General features: G+C 37.2%; 1 protein-coding gene across 1 annotated transcript in view; it reads right to left on the bottom strand.

The window, feature by feature from the left end:
- The window catches only part of klhl4 (kelch-like family member 4), a 52,804-nt gene that overhangs the window by 31,251 nt on the left and 5,238 nt on the right, over nucleotides 1-16,315 (bottom strand). The window lies entirely within an intron of this gene.

Genomic DNA, 16,315 nt, shown 5'->3' with positions numbered 1-16,315 from the left:
TATGAGCTACTGAATTATTTGTGTACATATTGCTGAAATCTGTGCATGGCAATGGTTATGTGTCAGTTAAACATACAGAGCTAATGGATCTCCAACAATTGACAACCATGAAAACTAAACAGGCTTTCAAATATGAATTTTGGGTAACGCTTTCTTTTACAACCCGCAAAGTACCGCGTAAGTACAGTGAAATAACGGTGTACTTTTCTGTACGTATAGTATAAGTATAAAGAACGTAAGTGTAGGTATAAGGGAACAAACTGTAATGTTTGGGTAATAAGGGGGTAACAACCAGATAAGCAACATGCAAAGTACTGCTTAAGTATATTGAATTTATGGTGTATTTTCTATAAATTGCAAAGGAACAAATCATAATGTTTGGGTAATAAGGGGGTAACAATAAGATATTCAAAACGCAAAGAACCGCATAAGTATATTGAATTTACGGTGTACTTTTCTTTAAGTATTGTATACATATAAAGAATTATGCAAGGGTAGTGACAACCTAATGCAACCTGCAAACACTTGCGTAAGTACATTAATAATAGTACCCTCAGTGCTTGGGTTTTATATGGGGTGTTTAATGAATAAAAGGTTTACAACCTGTGGAATTATAAAACCTTATTGTATACTGTATGTATTTTAAATCTTCAATTCAATATAAAAATATATTTCCATACACTACTTACCTTACGAAAGTTTACTCTTTGATCTCATCACGGTAAGCAATGTCTCAACATCACTATCAACAAATAGGCTAACTTTGCATGATATAGGCCTACCGTCAGGGTTCAATGCAGATTAAAACAGGCTAGCATCTTTACTGCTGTTAGCAAAGTGGGAGGGGGGGGCAACTGTTGCATTTCAGTGAATATATAGCTGATGTTTCTATAGAAAAATGTAGTGTGTAATTTGGCCTTCAATCAATTAAAACTGCTGCAGTAGTTTTCTCTGTTCTTACTGTTCAAATATACACTTGTGCGTTGAAGCCCAGCTTCTTCCCTCCTTGTTCCTTGTAGTTAAAGAGTAAATACAGTATTTGTTCCCACCTTGTTCCATGTAGCTAAAGGGTAAATACAACATTTGCAAGTTGTAAATTTCAGTGAAGCATTGTTCCCACCTTGTTCCCTCTTGTTCCCTGTAGTTAAAGGGTAAATACAGCATTTGCGGGTTGTAAATTAAAGTGTAGCATTGTTCCCAACTCCCCCCTCCCTTTTTCCCTGTAGTTAAAGGGTAAATACAGCATTTGTGGGTTGTAAATTAAAGTGGTGCATTGTTCCCTTCTTGTACCCCCTTGCTCCCTGTAGTTAAAGGGTAAATACAGCATTTGCACAGCTTTGCACAGCTAGTGTTTTTCAGCCAATCGTGAAAGCCTTCCGGTGAAAGCTTAATGTGACTATTTTCAATTTAATAAGGTTCCTTTTACAGCATCAATGTTGTAATGTAATTCAAATATAATCAGTTGAATAGACATTTGGTCGTTAAAGCGTAAGAAGAGATGAAAGATCGTTAAAACGCAGGTGCCGTCATCATCATCAGCAGGCTAGCGCAAAAACTCCATTGAAAATACTGGGGGAAAATTAATTTCCATATTTTAAAGACATGGCTCAGAAAAATAGAATTTAATGCAGTGCTTCTTGTTTGGTCTGAGACCCACTTTATATCGTATATCTATCAGGCAGGGAAGATCGCTGTTTTTTAAAGAAATCAGATCTCAAACGCAGCAATTTTGTATGGGATAATTCACCGGAAGCCCTGGGGCTGGCTGACTGAAATTAAAAGTCTGTGTGCATATACCCCCTTGTATGCTATTTGGGGTTTAATTTGTGGCGTCTGTATGCACAATTGTGAATTATTATATGCATGAATTATACATTGTGTGGAACTAATAAAAAAAATACTTATTTTACTCTCTGCTGGACATAAGCGATTCCATGTATATCTTCCTTCACACTTGTCAGAGCTAAAATTGAAACCATTAGCGCTAAACCTCCGTAAATAAGTGGATTGAAAGCCAGAGTTTTCCAAAGGGGCAGATTACCATTTGCACAAACTTCAGTGTTTTTATTTATATATTTATTCTTCTGGATGCACATGACTTTGTGAGGATCTGGTCTCTTCACAGAGCCTTGATAATGTAAATTCCGAGCTGCTCTCCCCGCAGACCAGTAGATTACAAGCTATTGTGCTGCATCTAAATAATCCCTCTGACTCACAGCAAACAATCTAAACCCTTTATTTTGCTGTCCTTCACGGAACAAATCTGTGGCTGACATTTAACCAGTCCACAATACTGTTCAAAAACTCCAGCTACCTTAGGGACTGTAGTAGAGCTGCGCATTTTGATTACTTTTCTTTAATAAATGCCACAGAGAAGGGCATTTTCAAAAACTCAGTAATTATGAATTGCTTTGTATAACTGGTTATATTACTTGCTGCCAAACAATGTGTCAACTTCATTGAACAAGAGTTGCAAAACTATAAAGCTGCGATTGAATATTAAAACCTGCATAAAACATTATGATCTCGTAAAAGTTTTAATTACAGAGTAAATCCCTGTGAAAGCTGGATCAATGGTTTTGTGAACTGTGACTCCGTCCTTAGAGGCGAAACATAAAGCAGAATCTCACCCTTGTGTCCTCGACTTTGAAGGCGGACGTGCTCCATCGTATGAGCTAGTTTTTAAGCATACCACCATATAAATCACATTTATTCCGGAGTACACACCTCTGCGCTCTTTTTATAGCAGAATATCTGTGATAAGTAGTCAGTTGGCCCATTTTTAAAGATGGAGCTGGTTTGACGTGAGTTGGCTTGATGAGCAAGGTGACTCTCATACGGAATACATTATCTTTATCTCTCTGGTCAGCTGTCAGGGGTGGGTGATCGCACTGATATTTACAAGCGGAGGGGGATTGACTTCTAAACATTTAAAATTGTCCTGGGGTTCCTCTGATCTAATGCCACATGCAAAGTCAGGCTCAGGCTGTCTGGATGATAGATCATACTAAATAGCCTGGTATTTCACGTAAATTGTAGAGCTACAAAAATATGCTTATGTTTTGTGGTATTGGAACTCTATGTGCCCAAGCAAACTCGCTTTTTCAATGGTATTGCTTGAAAGAAAGTCAAGCGATAGAGGGGCTTGTTATGTTGCAACTTTTATTGCAAATGTGTGATCAGCTTGCAACTAAACTTAAAAGAAATTGAGGCCTATTAGAAATTTACCAGAAAAATCTAATGTTTACATGTGTTCCATTCTATGATACTATGACATATAGGCTTATACATTGTTCAAGATAACACTGAAAATATTGAAAAAGTCTATACTGGCAGTGTGTCAAATAATCAAACTAAACTTTAAGCACACCACCATAAGTGTAATTGGGTGTCACGGTGGTGCAGTGGGTAGCACAATCGCCTCACAAGAAGGTCGCTGGTTCGAGCCCCAGCTTGGTCAGTTGGCATTTCTGTGTGGAGTTTGCATGTTCTCCTCTTGTTCGCGTGGGTTTCCGGGTGCTCTGGTTTCCCCCCACAGTCCAAAGACATGCAGTACAGGTGAATTAAATTGGCTGTAGTGTTATGTGTGTGAGTGCAAGTTTTTTAGTGTTTCCCAGTGTTGGGTTGTGGCTAAAAGGCATCCACTGTGTAAAACATATGCTAGACAAGTTGGGGGTTCATTCCACTGTGGTGACCCCTGATTAATAAAGGGACTAAGCCGAAAAGAAAATAATTTAATCATAAGTGTAATTGTAAGTATTTGTCAACATGATCCCTTTGAATTACTGAGCCTGTGCAAACATATCCTAATCAGATGCTTTCTCAACTGCTGTTATTACTGTTGTGTGTTATTTTTTTTAATTAAGAGAAAAATGTGCAGCACATATAGCAATATAGGACAGCAGCTAGCTCTCACATCATCATCCACTGAAGCTAAGCAGGGCTGTGCCTGTCAGTACCTGGATGGGAGACCGTATGGGAAAGCTAGGTTGCTGCTGGAAGTGGTGTTAGTGAGACCAGCAGAGGGTTGTTTTACAGTCAAAGTTGAGGATTTTGTTGTGCTGAGCTGATGATGTTTGCACTCCATTTATGATTTGCTCATTCATTTTTTTAAGAATTTTGTGGACCACAATGGAAATAAGCCTGTGGCTTTTTTGTGTATTTTACCCTCAACCGTTTTTAAAATATGTATGAATTAGTCTAACTGGGCTTGTTTGTATATTTTTGTTAAAATTGTCAAATAAAATCAATCAATAAATCAATCATTCTGTGTGGGTCCTAATGGCCCAGTATATTGATGGGGACTCTATATTGCTCAGTATACGTGAGATAAGACGTTAAACCGAGGTCCTGACTCTCTGTGGTCGTTAAAAATCCTAGAATGTCCTTCAAAAAGAGTAGTGGTTTAACCCCAGCATCCTGGCCAAATTTGCCCACTGGCCTCTGTCCATCATGTCCTCCTAACCATCCCCATATCACTCTGCCTCCTCTCCACCAATCAGCTGGTGTTTGATATGCGGTCTGGCGCAATATGGCTGCCGTCGAGTCATCCTGGTGGATGCTGCACAATGGTGGTGGATGAGGAGATTCCCCCAAAAATGTGTAAAGCACTTTTGAGAAAAGTGCTACATAAATGTAAAGAATTATTATTATTATTATTATTATTATTATTATTATTATTATTATTATTATTATTATTATTATAGCAAATATAGCAAAGGCAGCACCTGGTTGTTCGTTTTAATGATATTCCTGCAAAGGTATTTCCAACTTTTTTTTTATTTTATGATTAAAGAATGAAAATGATCTTTGGAAATATTAATTTTGTTTTGTCTGTTGCATGTTACATGGACACAAGTGTGAGCATGAGCAATAAGGTTCACGTAATGGCCACTGGTGTCACTAATACTTACTTACACCCAAGTTTATATCAAAGTTGATATTTAGCCCCACCATATTGGTTTTTCGTAACATCAAATTTTTATGAGGTGGGTCGTTAGCCCAACACTCAACCCCCAACCTGAAGGCTCAGGACATACATACAATTTAGCTTACCCAATTCACCTATAGCGCAAGTCTTTGGACTTGTGGGGGAAACAGGAGCACCTGGAGACTCTATGCAAACTCCACACAGAAATGCCAACGTACCCAGCTGGGGCTTAAACCAATGACCTTCTTGCTGTGAGGCAACAGCGTTACCCACTGCACCACCCGGTGTCACTAATTAAATTCTACATATGGCCTGTTTAAAGAAGACATTACATTTACAATACATTATTTACAATAAGCCCAGATGCTTTTTTTGTTTTGTTTGTTTTTTGCTTTTTTACCAAGGAAGCATTAGCAGCTGCAATACATTTAGGTACTTATAATGGCATGTTTACATCATGACTGTGGCCAGCACAAACTACTAGTCCCAGACTCCTGCTGGTCATTATACTGTATGGTTGTTTTTTATGCTAAATAGATGGGTAATTTATCTCAGTGACATTATAACTACATTTTGGCACAGAGCTGGGTGCACTGAATAGGAAATAAGCCAACATAAGAGGGGCTGTAAAATCTAGATGCATTACTTTTGCTCAAAGGAATGCTGAGGGGACTTTTATGTCTACCAGTATCAGAGAACCAAATTGCTTCTGTATCACTTTCTGAAAGGTTGTAAATTTACTGAAAATGTTTTCTTTCTGCCTGTGAAATTGGCTTTTTATATAAAGGGTCTTTACGAGCCACAGTGCACCTGAGGCATGATATATAGCAAACAAAACCACATTTTTATAACCCTTGTTTCCTACACGCTGTGTTTAATACACATTAATCTTACAGCTGCATTGAAGTGTTTATAGTCTTAATTTTATAGTTCTTTATCATTACTTTTTACCTGTTAATGTCTTTGTTGTATTTATTTATTTATTTTTAATTATTATTTGTTGTTATACCCTTGTTTTCAAGTAGCACTTCTTTCTACATAAATCTTCATATCATTATTGCATTACTAACAGGAAGAATAAACAGCTTGGCAGTTGAAACTGCTCTATGATGTATTTCAAACCATAAGCTCAGAGGACTTTTATAGCAGTCTATTTGTTGTGTTATGTGGTGCATTACATAACCCATCATATCTCCATATCACTATGGCATCAGAGCAGTTATTGAACTTGAACTGTATCACTCCATTCAACCAGATCAATAATAAGTGGGCAGTTGTTACATGTTACCTGAGCATTTCTTGACAAGAGGCTGCCAAAAGGCTCTTCAAATGCTATTTGAAGAGCCTAACACAGAGAGCATTTGCTTAAAGCGATAGTTCACCCAAATATGAAAATTTGTCATCATTTACTCACCATTTACTTGTTTCAAACCTTAATGACTTTGTTTTGAATATTCTTTCAAAAGCTGGAACCCTGTAACCACTGACTTCCATAGTATTTGTTTTAGTGTACAGCTGTTTTTGAAATATCTTCCTTTGTGTTTAACTGAAGAAAGAAACACATGAAGGTTTGGAACCACAAAAGGGTGAGTGAATAGTGAGTAAATTTAAATTTTCAGATGAACTATCCCTTAAATCAGATTTTACACACACCGTTCCCTTTCTATCAGGAATGCTTATCGTCAGTAAATCAGCGATGAGCATTTTCTTTAAAAAGTGCTACATGTTAAAGTGTACTAGCTTAGCATACTTCAATAAAATCTACACAAAAACTGCATCAAAATACTGACATTTCAATGGTGCAGCTGTGAGAGTGGTTGTCAGTCAAGCCCGAATTTTGCTAGGAGGCAGGTATAAAGGATTTTTCAAGGATCTTATGACAAAATACGTGTCAGCATATCTGCCCACGTGTGTTCTGCGCATGTGTTCGGTTGACCTTTCAAGAAATAGCTGCTAGCTGGTTGCAAACAAACTGAAGCAGCCCTAAGTGATTTTATTTGGCAGGATCTTATTCCTCGCAGAACAGCACGTCAATCCCTCTTTCCCACTTTTCTGAAGCATTCTTTGTTGTTCAGCGATACGCAGTGCATACATTTTGTTGAAACTGCTCAACAGGGCTTTCCTGCTTAAAACAGAATAACGAAACCACTGCTGTGTGTCTGTGAGGTTTTCATCTGCTTCGCAATTTGCTTTCCTTTTCCAAAACGTCATTGAGCAAGAAAGATTTTCTTCCATTGTCATTGTAAACAATGTAGCATAATTCAGCTTATGAATTATAAACAGCACCATCCGGATGCTGCGAAAAAAAATACTGAGTATGTTTGAAAATCTTTAACCTGCAGTGCTGAAAAAAGTGGGGGTGGGGGAAGAAAAACAGCAGGCCAGGGTGCCTTGCATATCTATTAAAGCACCTGGCATATCTACAATTCGTCAGTTCTTAGTAAAATGTTGAATCCTAATAATATGGCTTGTGTGTCTAAGAGACAACTCCATAACAATAAACTAAAAGAAGATGAATGAACCTCGCTTCTAAAAGAGGATTACAGCTATCTGCGCTCGCTCAAAGCCGTGAGTAGAAATCATCTTTATCGCTCAGACAGCTTAACTGGGGCTTCATTCCTCCAGCATTTTCACCCAGTGTCCTTTAGGTCTGATGTAGCGAATACAGGGGGAGCTCAACCTCATTTTTAAGATGGATCTGTATTCATGTAAGCCCCAGGATTTGTGCCGAAGGAACTATTTTCTTTCAGCTCAAATTGCTCAATTCCAGCAATCAAAGAGAATTTCTGTTTCAGAGATAAATCAGCATTCAGAGAAAGCTCTCTGTTCCTGAATGTCATTTGTCAGAATGGGCATAAACAGGGGCGAAATTCTAACGATGCCTAAAAACGTGATGTGATTTAACAAGTTTATCAAATCACAAAGCATTGTAACTATATTGAATCAGCACTGTGATCTTTTGACCTGAGCAGCTCATGACAGAGTTTTCAGTGTCTCGGAGTTGCTTGGTTTTTGAAGTAAATGCTATTTCACTGCTATATCAAGACTGGTTACTCACTGAAGCTAAGCAGGGCTGAGACTGGTCAGTACCTGGATGGGAGACCACATGGGAAAACTACTGTAGGTTGCTGTCGGAGTGGTGTTAGTGAGGCCAGCAGGGGGCGCTCAGCCTGTGGTCTGTGGGAATCCTAATGCCCCAGTAAAAGTGAAGGGGGCACTATACTGTCAGTGGGCGCCGTCTTACACATAAGACGTTAAATCGAAGTCCTGACTCTCTGTGGTCGTTAAAAATCCTATGGCACTTCTCGCAAAGAGTAGGGGTGTAGCCCCGGTGTCCTGACCAATTTCCCTCCATCGGCCCTTACCCATCATAGCCTTCCAATCATCCCCATCCACTGAATTGGCTCTATCATCATCTCCCCACTCCACCAATTGTTGGTGTGTGGTGAGCGCACTGGCGCCGCTGTCCTGTGGCTGCCGTCGCATCATCCAAGTGGATGCTGTGCACTGGTGGTGGTGTGGCGAGACCCCCCTCATGATTGTGAAGCGCTTTGGGTGTATGGCCATACACAATAAATGTGCTAAATAAATACACACATTACTTCACTGAAAGTGCAGTGAAAAAACTAATGGTTTATAAACCTGCTGTCAACAAAAAAAATGTGGTCTGCTTAAAGTCAGCATGGTGATGAACTTCCAAATAAAACAGAATATTGAGTAGGGGATGGGGCTTTCTTTTTGCTCATCATTCCTGGTAAGCGGTCAGATAGACATGGTTAAGAATATTGTGGCTGAAGCCATCAAACTGATGTCAGCATTAAAGGATCGCCACTCCAAACGCAAAAACAAAGGTCCGACGTTAATTGAAGATTACTAGAACTTTTAGTAATTGATTAACTTGCACTGATTAATTGTTCACCTAAAGAATAGCAAAATAAGCAAAATTATAAAAAAAAATTGTACATTTTGATTTCACACAGACTTTTCAAAATAGAAGCTCTATAAAATGTGTAAAATAGATCAGTGGTTCCTAAAGTGGGGGTTGGGACCCCCAGAGGATTGTCGGTTGGCAATTTCCAAAAATCTAATTCATTTTTTTCATTTTAGAACTATTAGAATGACCATATTTTATCCATAACATACTGTTAATAGTAACATTGTTAACATGTTAATAATAAACATTAAAAACACCATGCAAATAAAAAGCCATCAGCTTTTCTATTTTTTTTTTGCGACCCCTGGGGTGATTTCTTAATATTAAAAACACAGCAATAGTGTCAGATGCAGCAGATTGATTTTATGGCACCAGGTTAAACTTTCTGACACCATTCCTGCACTCACATACATTAAAAATAAATACAGGCCATGGAGGATGGTCTCCAAAATTAAACAATGAATAGACTTAGGCCTATTGGTATGTGTGCGCTTTTGAGTGCAAGGTTTATATATTTATAACCACCTCAGAGAATATTGGGGGTCACGAGTCACTGGCATTGTTATTTTGAGGGTCGTGGGCTGAAAAGTTTGGGAACCCCTAAAATAGGTGGAAAGCAACAATTACGAATACATGTCCTCCCTTTTTTATTTGTGTAGCATAAAAAACATTTTAACATGCTGTATTTAAAATACAATGACCATCTTCCTATTTACCTCACTCACTTATAAGTTAGACACCAAACATATAACAGCCCTAGTTGTGTACACTGTAGAGCTCTACTTTGGATGTCTGCCATCTCTTTATAACCAAAGTCCACTGCATGACAAGCATGTATTTTTGTTCTTTTAGTTATCAAATAGTACAATAAACATGACAACTGACAAAAAGACAGGCATGTAGACTATAATTCATAAAGAAAACAAGTCATATGGGTAGGCGTATATGTTCATGATGAATCTGTCGGCTCACTGGCTCATGCTATTTAGGCTACATCAGCGTCCGAATTCGCTCACTCATTTTCACTTCCTCTTTGCTAATACAGTGCACTCAACTGCCATGCACTAGGGATTAGCAAATGAGTGATTGGTTTCTAAGAAGACACATCTCCTGTTTACATTTGTTGTAATTAGCCATCCTAACCTCTTTAAAATGTAAAGTCATAGCTAAGGCCTAGAAGAGCAGTTATAAGAGGAGCTATGGGCCATTTTGACTGTGCACACACAAAACTTCTGTTGCTGTATAATCAAAATAATCCCAAAAATGCTTTTTTTACTTAAAGGGCACCGATTTAAACCCTTTTTCAAGGTTTAAGAGAAGTCTTTTGTGTCTCCAGAATGTGTCTGTAAAGTTTCAGCTCAAAACACCCATTAGATTATTTATTATACCTTTCAGAATATTGTAATTTTCTGCTCTGAAGACATTGTAGCTGTTTTTGTTGCCTATGCCTTTAATGCTATTTCTCCCTGCCCACGTTCCCATGTGTCTGTCAGAGTGTCCCTCAATCTCTGCCTCGGCTGTGTTAGATAAACAGCACAGAGACAGAAATGAAGGAAGATCTCACGTAACGTTTGTGAGAAATTCTACAGTAAGAACTTTCCCAATGAGTATTTGATGTATTTGTTGTGGAGTTAATTCAAGCCTTTCTGCAACGGTGAGTCACACAATGTCATTACAAAATTCACGCACACACAGCACGCGCGTTTGCACAGTTTTGCACTGTTTTTGCACTGCAAATGTGACAGGATACATGTTAATATCCACTGCTGTATGGATATCTGTTATGTTAATCTACAAAATAAACCTGATTTATTGTCCACAAACTGGGATTGAAGCGTCTTCTTTTATACTTGTACTGACATGCAGCTGTGGTGATAAAGTAAAGATGGTAAAATCGCTGTAATTCATTACAAACATGCAAAAAAACGTTTTAAACTTGTAAAACTCATTCTTGATCATATTGATGATTGATGATCACAGTGACCTGAACAGATCTTTTAATCCCAGTTGCTTTGCGCACGTCCTGTCTTGTTGATATGATTATACACGTTACTACGGAGACATGTTAATACGCAACTATCAATCAATTCAGTGGGTGTGGAAACCACACTTCTACATCACGTTGCGGTCGGCCTCCAAATGGGAGGGATTTGAATCCTATTTTACCATCAGGAAATAAGAAAAAGAGACTTATTGTCTTTGTATCACTCCAATATGACTGTGGACACACTATAACTACACACAGTTTTGTCCAAACAGCTTACAAAAGATGATTTTAATCATAGGTGCCATTAAATATTTTGGTCTTGTTTCTAGTCCAAATATCTAAAAAAAAAAAAAGTCTTAAACCAAGAATAATTTTCTCGATAAATAAAAAATAATGTCTTGTTTTGAGAAATAATGTCAGAATTGAGTTGGTTTTTTTTAAGTATGCAATCTGCCAATGGGGTAAGCAAAATAATCTCATTTCAAAGCGAAAACAAGATTATTTTGCTTACCCTATTTGCAGATAATTTTGCTTGTTTTAACAAAAAACACCTTTAATTGTTACTTATTATTTTTCAAAAGAAGACAATATTTTGTGTTCTTGTCTAAAAAATGCTTTGTGATTTAAGAATTTTAGACATTTGGACTAGAAACAAGACAAAAACCCTGTGTAAAAGAAAGCATTTTTTTGCAGTGCATTTTCTTAACATACCATTTACCTAAAAGTCTAATGTTGCCAGCAAACTTTAAAGCCAGACTAAATAGATCAGATGTGTGGCAGTGATTCCTTTCCAAAAGTTAAGGTCTCTATGGTGAAGTGAGAAAGGATGTATCAACAGAATTCATCTAAGATTTTCATTAGATCTTGACTATACACAGGGGTAATGTTATACAGACTGTTCTTTAATAATCATTAATTAACATTCCAGCACCCGACATAGTGTCAACTGATGAAACATTGCATTTTAAAATAAAGGTTAATTGCCTGAAATTGACTGTTGATAATCCACATTCTGCGAACAGCTTCTGCAAATACATTATTAATGAGGCAACAACAATAACATCTTGAGCAGCAATGCAGGTTACAGATCTTCAAAGTCTTTAATTAGAATGCATTAAATATAAATATACCTTGCCAAGAAATGCTGGAAACACAATGACATGGTATATCAATATGTCTTCATATTCAGTGTTATAACCCTGTCCTTGTGGTAGTTAAAATAGAGTGAAGATCATTAAAGGCGTTTTACTTCAAATCTTGCTTTGTCTTTTGTCTTTTATTAAGGTTTTTATTCATAAAAAGACAATTCCCGCAGACATCGCTGTAATTTTTGTAGTTGCTGCTGTTTTCAGGGATCTTCCTATTTTATAGCTTCAGAACAAAGATAACTGAGGGTATTTGTAAACATAACCACATTCAATGGCCTCAGAAGCTGAACAGGTGCGAAGATGAAAGCTTTTTTTTTTTAAGTGCTACAGAACCTCCAGGTCTGACCTCTTCTTATTAGCACTTGATTTTGTTTCCTTTTTTCTTTCTTTATCTTCAAACTATGTTCCTTTAGAGCATGATGTCTCATAACAGACTTGAATTTAAATAGTACTTAACTCAAGGGTTATTGAAACCTATAGAATATCTACAGAATTAAAACATTACGCCAGTGCCGTCACATGCTATTAAGAGTGCTTTGACAGAGGAACTTTCCAACATGCTGTCCATTATTTAAAGCAGAAATTTAAATGGACTGGTTAAAATATGCACTATGCATGAATGTGTTATGTTGTAAAATTTATGTTTTTCCTCTATCATATTCAGTAAGAAAAATGAAGGCAGATGTTTGCTAAGTGTGCAGTTTTTTTATTTCCTACTCCCTCAGCAGCAGATGCAAATTATGAACATATACCAATTATGCTGAGACTAATAGACATGTTGAAAAGCTGAATGATAATTTGATTGAATATGGAACACTCAGCAGTGTTAGGATAATTTATTGCCTAGCTTTAATGTATTGATCTCAAGTGACAACAAATCCTGAATAATCAATAATTATGCTAATAGCTGTATTTCTAAAGACAAACTACATTCTGCAGCAGAAATAAAAACTTGACTCTCAGTATGTGGCACTTTTCATTCATTCATCTTGGCTTAGTCCCTTTATTAATCTGGAGTCACAGCGGAATCAACCGCCAACTTATCCATCATGTTTTTTAAGCAGCGAATGCCCTTCCAGCCACAACCCATCACTGGGAAACGTCCATACACTCTCATTCGCTCACATACAGACAATTTAGCTTACCCAATTCACCTATAGCGTATGTCTTTGGTTGCAAACAAACTCCACACAGAAATGCCAACTGACCCAGCCAAGGCTCAAAGCAGCAACCTTCTTGCTGTGAAGCAACAGCGCTACCCACTGTGCCACTTATGTGGCACTTTTAACTATGAAAAAGATATATTTTTGAATGTTCATATAAAATGTATAAGCATTAGAGTGATGCCTGATTGCTTCAGTAAAGGCATTGAGAACACTTCAGATGAAAGCAGTGTTTTGTTATAGACATTTATGCAAACTTGGTATGAAACTAATTATAAAGGCTATTGAGATTTCAACCCAACAGTCTGCTGCCATCTCAAACTATACACAGATTAATGCATTAGATGCGTTTACATGCTGGCACCCTTTGAAAAGAAAAAAATTTCTCTGTGTTCTCTGTTTCTCTGCTGCCCTTTATTAAAGTTTTAATAAACGTCTTGTGAAGTTAAGATATTTTCAGGGCTACTGTATGATGTTTCCTTTTGAAAACATAAAAACCTAATTCACTGATTAATCAATAAGCCACAAAAAATCAAGCTGCAAGCCAAAGTCTTGATTTATGAAGATAATAACACTGTTCTGAAACGCCTTTTTTTTCAACATTTGTTAGAAATACTACAATGATTTCAATACTTTAAACCAACTAACAATCATTTCACACACAGAACATTCAACATCGAGTTTGCCTCTTGTGATATTATTTTCCCTCTCCTCTCAGACTACATTTCCATTCCTCCACCTGGACAATGTCTCCTGACTTGTCAATGCTCAGTGAAGATACTATAAATCTCACCCTGAAATGAAGCTCTACTCATCCTAGGACAAGATGGTGCCATTATTTTCCGAGGCAATTGAGAGGAAATTGAGATATCATTCAACACAACGGCTGCTGACTCAAGTCTCTGCTGTTTCCTTATTAAAGGGTCAGGGCCAAAATTCTTCTCATAGACAGCGTGTCATTTACAAGGACTGCTCAAGTACCAATGCGCTGAATACATTTTTCAAAATGTATTTTTCTTTCAGAGCTTAGAATTGATAAAATGTAAACACGGAACTACAAGTGATTATTTTTGTTCACGATAAACCTCTATACTAAATCATTAATAGTGTATGCAATATTTAAAGGACTGCATAACATCTATTTGTATAGTCTATAGCAAAAAATTCAACAGCAAATGACTTCTTGTAAGTAATTACTGTGGGATAAGACAATGTTCCAACTGAACTCTCTTAACCTTTCATCAGATTTGATGAAATTATTACAGTACATTCAAGAACATGCGCTAAAAAGCTTTACTCACAAATGCTATCCATTTACTAAAGGGGATAATTCACCCAAAGATGAAAATGAACTCACCATTAACTCACCCCTGTGTGGTTTATTTTTTTATGTTGAACACTAAAGAAGATTTTTGGGCTGGGTCGTAAGGGGTATAGGAATTTTTTTACCTACTATGGAAGTAAATGATTACAGGTTTTCATCTTCAAATTATCTTCTTTTGTGATCAACAGAAGAAAGAATCTCAAACAGGTTTGGAACAAGTAAAGGGTGAGTAAACGAGGACAGAATTTTTGTTTGTGGGTGAAATACATCTCCATTAAATGCAGAGATATATTATTCATTCATTCTTTTTCTTTTTGGCTTAGTCCCTTAATTAATCAGGGGTTGCCACAGCAGATTAAACCACCGAATTATCCAGCATATGTTTTATGCAAACTTAATACAGAATGCCAACTGACCCAGCCGGGGATCGAACCAGCGACCTTCTTGCTGTAAGGCGATTGTGTTACCTACTGCGCCACTGTGATGCCCTGAGATATTTTAGTCAGTAAATTTTTTGGTAAAATGTACCTCAAGATGATTCACATTCAGGCACTAACCAGTTGACTTGTTGCCTATTTGCTTATTCATGAGAATGCTTGATATGAACATTAAACGTGCACATAACAATGTTGTAGTTGAGCACCCCATGACCCTCTGCAAGCAGCTCGCTGTCGGCTGTCAGAGTAGTTGAAGAAATGGTAACACAGATCACAGGCATGGCCCTAAGCCCTCAACGCCCGCAGGGATATGTAGGACACCATCATTTCTCTCTATGCTCAGCTTTTGGGAAATATCAGAAACAGCCGTTGGACAGAAATATGAATTAATTCTACATGGATGTCAATATCTGGTTTAAAATCCCAATTATATTTGTAGCTGGAGATTCTAAATTTTAGATTTAGTAAGATGCTGGCATGTTCCAAAGGTTGGAGTTTTTGTTCATATTTTCTAACCTCTTCAGTTTTTGATAATTCACCAAAAAAAAAAGAAAATGCACTCACTATTTATTCACCCTCATGTGGTTCCAAACCTTTAAGGTTTCTTTAAACACTAAAGAAGACATTTTGAAGAAAGCTGCAAACCTGTAAGCATGACTTCCATAGTAGGAAAAACTAATTATATGGAAGTCAATGGTTACAGGTTTGCAGCTTTCTTCAAAATATCTTCATTTGTGTTTAACAGAAGAACGAGTAAAGAGTTATGAGTAAATGATGACCGAATTTTCATTTGTTGTGTGAACTGTCACCTTAAATGGCACCTAGTATGATGAAAATCATCTTTTTGAAGCTGTTTGGACAGAACTGTGTGTAGGTATAGTGTGTATCATATTAGTGTGTCATATGAGGGTGATATAAAGACAATAAGTCTTAAATAAGTTTTAAATTTTCTTACGTTAAAATAGTATTCAAATCCCTCCCAATTGGAGGTCAACTGCAACATGACGTAGGAGTTAGTTTCCCCTCCCACCGAATTGATTGACAGCCCTATATTAACATGTCTCCGTAGTAACGTGTATTATCATATAAACAAGACAGGATGTGCGCAAAGCAACTGGGACTAAAAAATCTGTTCAGCTTGCTGTGATCATCAATCATCATCAAATGTGATCTAAAACTTGTGTTTACAAGTTTAAAATGTTTTAAAACAGTGCATTTTTGTAATGAATTACAGTCATTTTACCGTCTTTACTAATCACCACAGCCGCATATCAGTACAATTATAATAGACGATGCTTCAATTCCGGTTTGTGAATGTTAAATCAGGTTTATTTTGTACATTAACATAACGGATTTCAATACGGCAGGGTATATTAACATGTATCCTGTCAC

Source organism: Danio aesculapii, chromosome 14, assembly GCF_903798145.1.
Source record: "Danio aesculapii chromosome 14, fDanAes4.1, whole genome shotgun sequence".
Classification (NCBI taxonomy): Eukaryota; Metazoa; Chordata; class Actinopteri; order Cypriniformes; family Danionidae; genus Danio; species Danio aesculapii.
This window is presented reverse-complemented; position numbering and strand designations above follow the sequence as displayed.